Source organism: Geotrypetes seraphini, chromosome 7, assembly GCF_902459505.1.
Source record: "Geotrypetes seraphini chromosome 7, aGeoSer1.1, whole genome shotgun sequence".
NCBI classification, from domain to species: Eukaryota; Metazoa; Chordata; class Amphibia; order Gymnophiona; family Dermophiidae; genus Geotrypetes; species Geotrypetes seraphini.
The window spans coordinates 161,409,362-161,421,530 of record NC_047090.1 but is presented as its reverse complement, the minus strand read 5'-3'; the positions used below and the strand labels follow the sequence as shown (position 1 = coordinate 161,421,530).

At 56.8% G+C, this 12,169-nt stretch overlaps 1 protein-coding gene across 1 annotated transcript in view; it reads left to right on the top strand.

The window, feature by feature from the left end:
• DYNC1H1 (dynein cytoplasmic 1 heavy chain 1) overlaps nt 1-12,169 on the top strand; it is a 312,112-nt gene that overhangs the window by 217,741 nt on the left and 82,202 nt on the right. The gene's annotated exons all lie outside the window — the stretch shown is intronic.

Here is a 12,169-nt window from a genome sequence, read left to right as displayed (position 1 = left end):
AGAAAACTGTATTTTACTGTATTTTTTCAACTAACCGGCACTTTTTTACAGCTAGGTCGCGTATGGAGCAATGAGCACTTCTAAAGGGAAAAAGTGCTCATTGTGCTCCAGACGCGAGGCACTCGCGGCCGGCCTGTGCAAGCGGTGTTCAGGCCGGTGCGGTGGAGGAGCTCCGTCGGCAGCGGCTGCAGGCGCCCAGAGCTCCCCGCCGATGGTGCCTCGCGAGTCGGCAGGGAACGGTGGAGAAGCCCGGTCTTCTCCGTCCGCCCACGGAGGGATTCCCCGAGCCGCCGACGGTCGGGTTTTAGAGGATTCCCTCTCAGCTGATATTTTGACAGCTGATGCCGGCTTGCCTGTTTTAGCGGCTGAGACTATTCAGGTCTCTCAGCCGCTTCAGGCTGTGGAGGGAGCTGTTTTGGCGGGAAAGACGCCATCTTCTCTGTCTGGCCCCTCCATTTTGTCTTCCACCTCAGGTGACCTTCCCCCTGTTTTGTCTAAGCAGGGGCAGGTTTCTGCTGGGTCCCCTGCTGTGGCAGGGAGTCCCTTGGGACCCTCGGGGGGTTTTTCCCCTGATTTTTTCTTTTCATTATGCAAAGCCTATTTTCAGGCGGCTGGGGGTCCCGGTTGCGCCCAGGGGGTCTCGGGGGGTGGGGTTTCCTCCGCGCTCCCTGCGGCTTTGCCTCTCTCGTCTGACGTGACGTCCCCTCCGCCGCCTCTCTTGTCCAAGCGTCCGCGGGTGTCGTGGGACGAGGATTTGTGGTCGGAGGAACGTGTCGGTATGGAGGAGGACCTGGACCCTTCTGAGGAATTCCAGGACCCTCTGGAGGGGACGGAAGCTGGCGGCGGGTTGTCGGGTTTCCCGTTCTCCAGTGACGAGGCGTCCGTGGTGCGCCTTTTTCAGAGAGATGAGCTGCCTGACCTTATTCAACAGGTTTCTTCGGCTTTGCGTTTTGAGGACGCGCCGCCGGAGACTCCGCGTGTGGGGGACCCTCTGTTACGAGGGATCCGTTCCGTTTCCCGCTCTTTTCCTATGCATCAGGATATTCGGGATATTATTCTTGAGCAGTGGAAAACGCCGGAGACGCCGTTTCGGCTGGCGCGCAGCATGGCTCGCCTGTATCCCATTCCTGAAGGGGATCGGGCTACGTTAGCTTCGCCAGTCGTGGATGCGGTGGTCTCGGCTATTTCCAAGCGGCATACCGTGCCTGTTGAGGGCGGTTCTGCCTTGCGGGACTCTGAGGAGCGCAAATTGGAGACCATCCTTAAGCAAAATTTTCAAGTCTCTGCCTTTGGGGTCCAGGCGGCTATTTGTGGGGGACTGGTCGCTCGCGCCGTGTTTCGGTGGGCGGAGCGGGTCTTGGATCGAGAGTCTGACGACTGGTCTCTGGTGGATCAGGAGGTAGCAAAGATTGAGATGGCTGCCTCATTCCTCTCGGATGCTCTGTATGACTTGGTGCGGATCTCGGCTAAGTCCATGGCTTTTGGCGTGGCCGCAAGGCGTGTGTTGTGGCTGCGCGCTTGGGCGGCGGATGCTGCGTCCAAAGCTAAGCTTACTAAATTTCCCTTTCGGGGGTCGTTTTTATTTGGAGAGGACTTGGATAAGTTAATTCAGACTCTGTCGGACTCGAAAGTTCCCCGTTTGCCGGAGGACCGTGCCCGCCCGGCGTCTCGGGGGGGTGCGGCCCGGGGGCGTTTGCGGGAATTTCGCAAGTATCGCCCTGGGCGTGGGGCTGCTTCTTTCCAGTCTACGGGGTTTTCCCGGGGTCGGTTCTTCCAGCGCATGCAGCCCTTTCGGGGGGCCCGTCGGGGGGCAGGGAACCCCTCCGCCGGTTCCCCCGCTTCCCGTCCTGCACAATGACGCCTTGCCGGCGCCCCCCTTGGTTCCGGTGGGGGCCCGGCTGCGCGACTTTTTTCCCAAATGGGCCGAGATCACGTCCGATCAGTGGGTCCTGGAGGTGGTGCGGGACGGTTATGCCCTGGAGTTCGCCCGCTCTCTGCCGGATTTTTTCCTCGCTTCTCCGTGTCAGACTCCGGGGAAGAAGCAGGCTTTTCGCCAGACCCTTCAGCGCTTGCTAGATCTCAGGGCAGTAGTTCCGGTGCCCCCCCCGGAGTGGGGCACGGGCAGGTACTCCATTTACTTTGTGGTGCCCAAGAAGGAGGGGACTTTTCGGCCCATCCTCGATTTGAAAGGGGTCAACAGGGCTCTCAAGGTTCCCTCTTTCCGTATGGAAACGCTGCGGTCGGTCATTCTGGCGGTTCAGCCGGGGGAGTTTCTCACTTCTCTCGATCTGACGGAGGCCTACTTGCATGTTCCTATTCGGACCTCTCATCAGCGTTTCCTGCGCTTTGCGATCTTGGGTCGGCACTATCAGTTCTGTGCGCTTCCCTTTGGGCTGGCCACGGCTCCCCGGACGTTCACCAAGGTGATGGTGGTCGTCGCGGCAGCCTTGCGGTCGGAGGGCATTCTGGTACACCCCTACCTGGACGACTGGTTAATTCGGGCCAAGTCGTTGCAGGAAAGCTACCGGGTTACGGCTCGGGTGGTGGAGTTTCTCCGGTCGCTGGGCTGGGTGGTCAACCTTTCCAAGAGTCGGTTGGTTCCGGCTCAGCGTCTGGAGTACCTCGGGGTGCTGTTCGACACCTCCTTGGGGAGGGTCTTCCTCCCAGAGGCCCGGGTGAGCAAATTGCAGTCTCAGATTCGCCTGCTTTTGGCGTCCCGGTGTCCTCGGGCGCGAGATTTCCTCCAGGTCCTGGGGTCGATGGCGGCGTCCCTGGACGTGGTGAGGTGGGCGCGGGCCCACATGCGTCCTCTTCAGTATGCTCTGCTCCGGAGGTGGTCTCCCCAGAGGCACGGGATGGATGTTCCGGTTCCCCTGCGAGGCTTGGCGCGCTGCAGTCTGCGTTGGTGGCTCCGGACCCCTCACCTAGTTCAGGGGGTGGGTCTGGATCTTCCGCAGTGGACGGTGCTCCTTACGGATGCGAGTCTCCTGGGTTGGGGGGCCCAGTGTCTGGGTCACTCTGCTCAGGGAACCTGGTCCACGGAGGAGGCCTCCTGGTCGATCAACGTGTTGGAGACCAGGGCGGTCCGGCTGGCGCTGTTGGCTTTCCACTCCCTTTTGTTGGGCAAGTCGGTCAGAGTCCTGTCGGACAATGCCACGGCGGTGGCTTATGTCAATCGTCAGGGGGGCACCAAGAGCACTCTGGTGGCGCAGGAGGCGGCTCGGCTCATGGTTTGGGCGGAGTCGCATCTTCTGGACCTCTCGGCCTCTCACATTGCCGGGGTAGAAAACGTTCAGGCGGACTTCCTCAGTCGTCACTTCTTGGATCCGGGAGAGTGGTGTCTCGGCGCCGAGGCGTTTCAGTTGCTAGTGCGTGCTTGGGGGCAGCCCCTGATGGATCTGATGGCTACAAGTGGCAACGCCAAAGTACCCCGCTTCTTCAGTCGTCGCAGGGACGGTCTGGCCGAGGGTCTGGATGCTCTGGTCCAACCGTGGCCAACGGAGGGGCTTTTGTATGTGTTCCCTCCTTGGCCATTAGTAGGCAGAGTACTGCTTCGCATTGTTCGCCATCCGGGGCTGGTGGTCTTGGTGGCTCCGGATTGGCCTCGTCGTCCGTGGTATGCGGATCTGGTGAGGCATCTGGTGGCGGATCCTCTTCCTCTGCCTCTCGAGTGCGATCTTCTGACGCAGGGTCCCATTCCCATGTTCGACCCGTCTCCCTTTTGTCTTACGGCTTGGCTCTTGAAAGGGGCCGCCTGAGTAAGAAGGGATATTCCGACAAGGTGATCTCTACACTTTTGGGGTCCCGGAGGCTTTCTACCTCTCGGGCTTATGTACGGGTTTGGCGTCTTTTTGAGGAATGGTGCCGAGCGCGGGGAGTGGTCTCCTTTCGCGCTTCTCTGCCTAACATTCTAGAGTTTTTGCAGGATGGCCTGGATAGGGGCCTGGCCTGGTCTTCTCTTCGGGTTCATCTGGCGGCCCTGTCGGCTTTTCGGGGGCTGGTGTCAGGTCAGCGTTTGTCAGCCATTCCTGATGTGATTCGCTTTCTTAGGGCGGCCAAGTTGCTCAGGCCTCCCATAAGGCCCTCGATTCCCTCTTGGGATCTCAATCTGGTTCTCTCTGTTCTAGTGCGCCCTCCTTTCGAGCCGTTGGATGGCTGTTCGTTGAAGGACCTTACGCTGAAGTCGGTCTTTTTGGTGGCCATTACTTCCGCTAGACGGGTGTCGGAGCTACAGGCTTTCTCTTGTAGGGCTCCCTTCCTGGAGTTTTCAAAGGAGCGGGTTGTTTTGCGGCCTGTTCCTTCCTTTCTGCCGAAGGTAGTTTCTCCTTTTCATGTCAATCAATCGGTGGTCCTCCCGGTCTTGGGTAGTCGGGAGGGTTCTTCTGAGCAACGACAGCTGCGCAAGTTGGATGTCGGTCGGGTCCTCCATGCTTATGTGCAGCGGACCCGGGATTTTCGGAGCTCCGATCATCTCTTTGTGCTTCTGGCGGGTCCTCGTCGGGGGGCTGGCGCTTCTAAGGCTACTATTGCGCGCTGGATCAAGGAGACGATCGCTTCCGCTTATCTTCTGAGTCAGAAGCCGGTTCCGGAGTTTCTCAAGGCTCATTCCACTAGGGGTCAGGCGGCTTCTTGGGCTGAGTCGTCGCTCGTGCCTCCGGTGGATATTTGTAAGGCTGCGGTTTGGTCCTCCTTGCATTCATTTGTTCGGCATTATCGGGTAGATGTTCAGGCGCGTCGGGACGCGGTGTTCGGTGAGCGTGTTCTGGTATCGGCCCTTCGGGGGTCCCGCCCGTGAGAGGGACTGCTTTGGTACGTCCCAATCGTAAAGTTAACCTCTACTGGTCTGGAGAGTGCTAAAGAAGGAGAAATTAGGTTCTTACCTGCTAATTTACTTTCTTTTAGCTTCTCCAGACCAGTAGAGGTCCCCACCCTGTCTGTTGTTGTTGTTGTTGGGGCTGTTGCGCGGGCAGTTTTTGGTTTTTGCTGCGGGTTCTAGTATTTTTCTAGGGCCGGGGAGAATTGAAGAACAGCGGCTGTGGCTCGGCTGGCTTAGCTGGCGAGCTGTGGGGACCTTCTTCCTTCGGGAATTTCTCCTCTGCATTTTCCAACAGCATTTTTTGGGTATGTTATTTGTTACTCCTTTCGGAGTATTGTTTTTTCTCTCTGTTGTTTCCAGTTCTTGGTTCTGCTTGGCTATTCGGCAGACTGAGGGAAATAGAGAGGAGGGGCTAGGATATACTGTCCCAAAGTTTTGTTTTCAGTCTCCACCTGCTGGTCATGATTAGATATATACCCAATCGTAAAGTTAACCTCTACTGGTCTGGAGAAGCTAAAAGAAAGTAAATTAGCAGGTAAGAACCTAATTTCTCCTTACTAGTGCAACTTAGTAAAAGAGCTTCTTAGCTTGTTACTAATGATCTATGTACCAGTAAGTACAAATAAGGGTGTTAGAAACCTTTCCTTTGGATTGAGGTAATTAATTTGTGACATCTTTTTTTTCAAGCGTTAAAAATCCCTTCAAGTTAGTACAGACCAATCAAAGGATAAAGGTGCCTTGAATATACTTGCGAATTGTAGTTTGGTTATACCTTGCAGTTTTGCTGTAAGTTTTTATATTAAATCTATTTTTTGTATCACTTGGTAGACTGGTATAGTCCTTACAGGGATTATATGCCTCACTGCTACCAGCAGGTGGAGACTGAGCACAAACTTGTCTATCACATTAGAATCTGCCCAGGAACTCATTCTGTCTCAGTCTCCATAGCAGGTGGGTGATTAGATCAGCTCCCCTCTTAGTACTGTTGGAATTTTGTTTTGGACTCCTGGGTTCCCCTTTTGTGCCGGATAGAGCTTGGACGGGTCCTGTTTGGGGATCCGTCCGACCTCGGGGGTGTTGAACCTGGCAGGTCTCATGCTGGGTCTCTCCCCCTACCTTCTTCCACCTCCCATATTTTTGTAGAGGTGCCTCAGCCGGCGGCCTGGCCCCCTGGTTGGTCAACCCTCCAGCTTTGAGAACCGTGAAGTCTGTTCTGTAAAAAGAAAAAAAAAAAGACAAAATCCTGAGGTGTGCCGGTCTAAAGGGCTCATTTCCCTTTATAACTGCCTTTTTACTATATTTTCTCATCTAACTGGCACTTTTCTTTCAGCTAGGGCGGTTTTCAGCACAATGAGCACTTTTAAAGGGAAAAAAAAATGCTAATTGTGCTCCAGGCGCGAGGTACTCGTGGCTGGCCTGTGCTAGCATTGGGCTATATGCTCTCCTTGCCAGGTGGTCTCCATAAACTCATCCTCTGGAGGTTCGAGTGCCCCTGAGAAGATCAGCTCAGCGTAACCTTCGATGGCTTTGCTCTGACATCTCTCCCAAGGCACGCGTCTCGAGCAGCCTCAGTAGACTGTGTTGATGATGCATGCCAGCCTGTCAGACTAGGGGGGGGGCACAGTGTCTAAGTTAGTCAGCCCAAGAGCAATGATCGTCAAAGTCCACTTGGTCCATTATTCACTTGGAAAATGAGAGCCATTCATTCAGGTAGCAGTTTTCTGACTTGTTTTTCAGGGCCGACATCTTGCTGTTCATCCAGACGTTATCCATTTCTTACGAGTAGAAACGAGCAGTTTGTCGTCTCCAGCCTCCAGCTCATCCGTTGATTCCTTCTTGGGATCTTAACCTGGTCTTGTCAGATCTGGTGCAGCCTCCCTTTGAGCTGTTGTGTTCCTGTACTCTCAGGGATTTGACTTTAAAGACTGTTCTTTAGCACTCTCCAGACCAGTAGAGGTTAACTTTACGAATGGGTATATATCTAATCATGACCAGCAGGTGGAGACTGAAAACAAAACTTTGGGACAGTATATCCTAGCCCCTCCTCTCTATTTCCCTCAGTCTTCTTTCAGTCTCCAGCAGGTGTTGAGTGATCTGTACCCATCTCCCTTGGTAGGGCTGTTGGAATTTGTTTAGAGGTTTATTGTCCCTGTTTTTAGCCGGACGGAGCTTGGGCGGACTCTGTTTGGGGGTTCGTCCGACCTCGGGGGTGTTAAACCCGGCGGGTCACGAGCGGGGTCCCTCCCCCCACTTCCTCCACCTCCCCACATTTTTTTAGAGGAGCCTCAGCAGTAAGCCTTGCCCCCTAAGTCAAGCAAGGCATATTGCTTCGAGAGCCTGTGGAGTCTGTTCTGTAAAAAAAAAAAAATCCTGAGGTAGTGCTGGTCTGAAGGGTTGTTTCCCTTTAAGAAAACTGTATTTTACTGTATTTTTTCATGTAACCAGCACTTTTTTATAGCTAGGTCGCGTATGGAGCAATTGTGCCCTTCTCCGGGGGAGTAGGACACAATTTTAGTCCAGCCGCGAGGCACTCGCGGCCGGCCTGAACTCGGCGGTTTGGGTCGGTGAGGTGGTGGAGCTCCGTTGGCAGCGGCTGCAGGCGCACAGAGCTCCCCGCCGATGGTGCCTCGCGAGTCGGCTTGGAGCAGTGGGGAAGCCCGGTCTTCCACAACCGCCCACGGAGGGATTCCCCGAAGGATTCCCTCTCAGCTGATTTTTTGACAGCTGATGCCGCTTGCCTGCTTTAGCGGCTGAGACTATTCAGGTTTCTCAGCCGCTTCAGGCTATGGAGGGAGCTTTTTTGGCGGGAAAACCGCCATCTTCTCTGTCTGGCCCCTCCATTTTGTCTTCCACCTCAGGTGACCTTCCCCCTGTTTTGACTATGCAGGGGCAAGGTTCTGCTGGGTCCCCTGCTGTGGCAGGGAGTCCCTTGGGACCCTCGGGGGGTTTTTCTCCTGAATTTTTCTTTTCTTTATGCAGAGCCTATTTTCAGGCGGCTGGGGGTCCCGGTTGCGCCCAGGGGGTTTCGGGGGGTGGGTTTTCCTCCGCGCTCCCTGCGGCTTTGCCTCTTTCGTCTGGCGTGACGTCCCCTCCGCCGCCTCCCTTGTCCAAGCGTCCGCGGGTGTCGTGGGACGAGAATTTGTGGTCGGAGGAACGGGTCGGTCTGGAGGAGGACCTGGACCCTTCTGAGGAGTTCCAGGACTCTCTGGAGGGGACGGAAGCTGGCGGCGGGTTGTCGGATTTCCCGTTCTCCAGTGACGAGGCGTCCGTGGTGCGCCTTTTTCAGAAAGATGAGCTGCCTGACCTTATTCAGCAGGTTTCTTCGGTTTTGCGTTTTGAGGACGCGCCGCCGGAGACTCCGCGTGTGGGGGACCCCCTGTTACGGGGGATCCGTTCCATTTCCCGCTCTTTTCCTATGCATCAGGATATTCGGGATATTATTCTGGAGCAGTGGAAAACGCCGGAGACGCCGTTTCGGCTGGCGCGCAGCATGGCTCGCCTGTATCCCATTCCGGAAGGGGATCGGGCTACGTTAGCTTCGCCAGTCGTGGATGCGGTGGTCTCGGCAATTTCCAAGCGGCATACCGTGCCTGTTGAGGGCGGTTCTGCCTTGCGGGACTCTGAGGAGCGCAAATTGGAGAGCATCCTTAAGCAAAATTTTCAGGTCTCTGCCTTTGGGGTCCAGGCGGCTATTTGTGGGGGACTGGTCGCTCGCGCCGTGTTTCGGTGGGCGGAGCGGGTCTTGGATCGAGAGTCTGACGACTGGTCTCTGGTGGATCAGGAGGTAGCGAAGATTGAGATGGCGGCCTCATTCCTCTCAGATGCTCTATATGACTTGGTGCGGATCTCGGCTAAGTCTATGGCTTTTGGCGTGGCCGCAAGGCGTGTGTTGTGGCTGCGCGCTTGGGCGGCGGATGCTGCGTCCAAAGCTAAGCTTACTAAATTTCCCTTTCGGGGGTCGTTTTTGTTTGGAGAGGACTTGGATAAGTTGATTCAGACTTTGTCGGACTCGAAAGTTCCCCGTCTGCCGGAGGACCGTGCCCATCCGGCGTCTCGGGGGGGTGCGGCCCGGGGGCGTTTGCGGGATTTTCGCAAGTATCGCCCTGGGCGTGGGGCTGCTTCTTTCCAGTCTCCGGGATTTTCCCAGGGTCGGTTCTTCCAGCGCATGCAGCCCTTTCGGGGGGCCCGTCGGGGGGCAGGGAATCCCTCCGCCGGTTCCCCCGCTTCCCGTCCTGCACAATGACGCCTTGCCGGCGCCCCCTTTGGTTCCGGTGGGGGCCCGGCTGCGCGAATTTTTCCCCAAATGGGCCGAGATCACGTCCGATCAGTGGGTCCTGGAGGTGGTGCGGGACGGTTATGCCCTGGAGTTCGCCCGCTCTCTGCCGGATTTTTTCCTCGCTTCTCCATGTCAGACTCCGGGGAAGACGCAGGCTTTTCGCCAGACCCTTCAGCGCTTGCTAGATCTCAGGGCAGTTGTTCCGGTGCCCCCTCCGGAGTGGGGCACGGGCAGGTACTCCATTTACTTTGTGGTGCCCAAGAAGGAGGGGACCTTTCGGCCCATCCTCGATTTGAAAGGGGTCAACAGGGCTCTCAAGATTCCCTCTTTCCGTATGGAAACTCTGCGGTCGGTCATTCTGGCGGTTCAGCCGGGGGAGTTTCTCACTTCTCTCGATCTGACGGAGGCCTACTTGCATGTTCCCATTCGGGCCTCTCATCAGCGTTTCCTGCGCTTTGCGATCTTGGGTCGGCACTTTCAGTTCTGTGCGCTTCCCTTTGGGCTGGCCACGGCTCCTCGGACGTTCACCAAGGTGATGGTGGTCGTCGCGGCGGCCTTGCGGTCGGAGGGCATCCTGGTACACCCCTACCTGGACGACTGGTTAATTCGGGCAAAGTCGTTGCAGGAAAGCTCCCGGGTTACTGCTCGGGTGGTGGAGTTTCTCCGGTCGCTGGGCTGGGTGGTCAACCTTTCCAAGAGTCGGTTGGTCCCGGCTCAGCGTCTGGAGTACCTAGGGGTGCTGTTCGACACCTCCTTGGGGAGGGTCTTCCTCCCAGAGGGCCGGGTGAGCAAATTGCAATCTCAGATTCGCCTGCTTTTGGCGTCCCGGTGTCCTCGGGCGCGAGATTTCCTCCAGGTCTTGGGGTCGATGGCGGCGTCCCTGGACGTGGTGAGGTGGGCGCGGGCCCACATGCGTCCTCTCCAGTATGCTCTGCTCCGGAGGTGGTCTCCCCAGAGGCACGGGATGGATGTTCCGGTCCCCCTGCGAGGCTTGGCGCGCTGCAGTCTGCGTTGGTGGCTCCAGACCCCTCACCTAGTTCAGGGGGTGGGTCTGGATCTCCCGCAGTGGACGGTGCTCCTGACGGATGCGAGTCTCCTGGGTTGGGGGGCTCAGTGTTTGGGTCACTCAGCTCAGGGCACCTGGTCCGCGGAGGAGGCCGCCTGGTCGATCAACGTGTTGGAGACCAGAGCGGTCCGTCTGGCGCTGTTGGTTTTCCACTCCCTGTTGCTGGGCAAGTCGGTCAGAGTGCTGTCGGACAATGCCACGGCGGTGGCTTAGGTCAATCGTCAGGGGGGCACCAAGAGCACTCAGGTGGCGCAGGAGGCGGCTCTGCTCATGGTTTGGGCGGAATCCCATCTGCTGGACCTCTCGGCCTCTCATATAGCCGGAGTAGAAAATGTTCAGGCAGACTTCCTCAGTCGTCACTTTCTAGATCCAGGAGAGTGGTGTCTCGGCGCCGAGGCGTTTCAGTTGATAGTGCAGGCTTGGGGGCAGCCCCTGATGGACCTGATGGCCACGGGTGGCAACGCCAAAGTGCCCCGCTTCTTCAGTCGTCGCAGGGACGGTCTGGCCGAGGGTCTGGATGCTCTGGTCCAGCAGTGGCCAACGGAGGGGCTGTTGTATGTGTTCCCTCCTTGGCCGCTGGTGGGCAGAGTGCTTCTTCGCATTGTTCACCATCCGGGATTGGTGGTGCTGGTGGCGCCGGATTGGCCTCGCCGTCCGTGGTATGCGGATCTGGTGAGGCACCTGGTAGCGGATCCTCTTCCTCTGCCTCTCTCGGACGACCTTCTGATGCAGGGTCCCATTCCCATGTTCGACCCGTCTCCCTTCTGTCTTACGGCGTGGCTCTTGAAAGGGGTCGCCTTAGCAAGAAGGGATATTCAGACAAGGTGATCTCTACACTGTTGGGGTCCCGGAGGCTTTCTACCTTTCGGGCTTATGTGCGGGTTTGGCGTCTCTTTGAGGAATGGTGTCGGGCGCGGTGAGTGACCTCTTTTCGCGCTTATCTGCCTAACATTCTGGAGTTCTTGCAGGATGGCCTGGATAGAGGCCTGGCTTGGTCTTCTCTCCGGGTTCATATTGCGGCCCTGTCGGCCTTTCGAGGGTTGGTGTCAGGTCAGCGTTTATCGGCTCTTCCTGATGTGATTCGGTTTTTGCGGGCGGCCAAGTTGCTTAGGCCTCCCCTACGGCCCTCGGTTCCCTCTTGGGATCTTAATCTGGTTCTCTCTGTTTTGGTGCGTCCGCCTTTCGAGCCCTTGGACGACTGTTCTTTGAAGGACCTTACTTTGAAGGCGGTCTTTTTGGTGGCCATTACTTCTGCTAGGCGTGTTTCTGAGCTGCAGGCTTTCTCTTGTAGGGCTCCCTTCTTGGAGTTTTCTAGGGAGCGGGTCGTCTTGCGGCCTGTTCCTTCCTTTCTACCGAAGGTTGTTTCTCCTTTTCATGTCAATCAATCGGTGGTTCTCCCGGTCTTGGTGGTCGGGAGGGCTCTAATGAGCAACGGCAGCTGCGCAAGTTGGATGTCGGTCGGGTCCTTCGCTCTTATGTGCAGCGGACCCAGGAATTCCGGAAGTCCGATCATCTCTTTGTCCTCCTGGCGGGTCCTCGTCGGGGAGCGGGCGCTTCTAAGGCTACTATTGCGCGCTGGATCAAGGAGACGATTGCTTCCGCTTATCTTCTGAAACAGCAGCCTGTTCCGGAGTTTCTCAAGGCTCATTCCACTCGGGGTCAGGCGGCTTCTTGGGCTGAGTCGTCGCTCGTGCCTCCAGTGGATATTTGTAAGGCTGCGGTTTGGTCCTCCTTGCATTCCTTTGTTCGTCATTATCGGGTTGATGTGCAGGTGCGTCGGGACGCAGTGTTCGGTGAGCGTGTACTGGTATCGGCCCTTCGGGGGTCCCGCCCGTGAGAGGAACTGCTTTGGTACGTCCCATTCGTAAAGTTAACCTCTACTGGTCTGGAGAGTGCTAAAGAAGGAGAAATTAGGTTCTTACCTGCTAATTTACTTTCTTTTAGCTTCTCCAGACCAGTAGAGGTCCCCACCCTGTCTGTTGTTGTTGTTGTTGGGGCTGTTGCGCGGGCA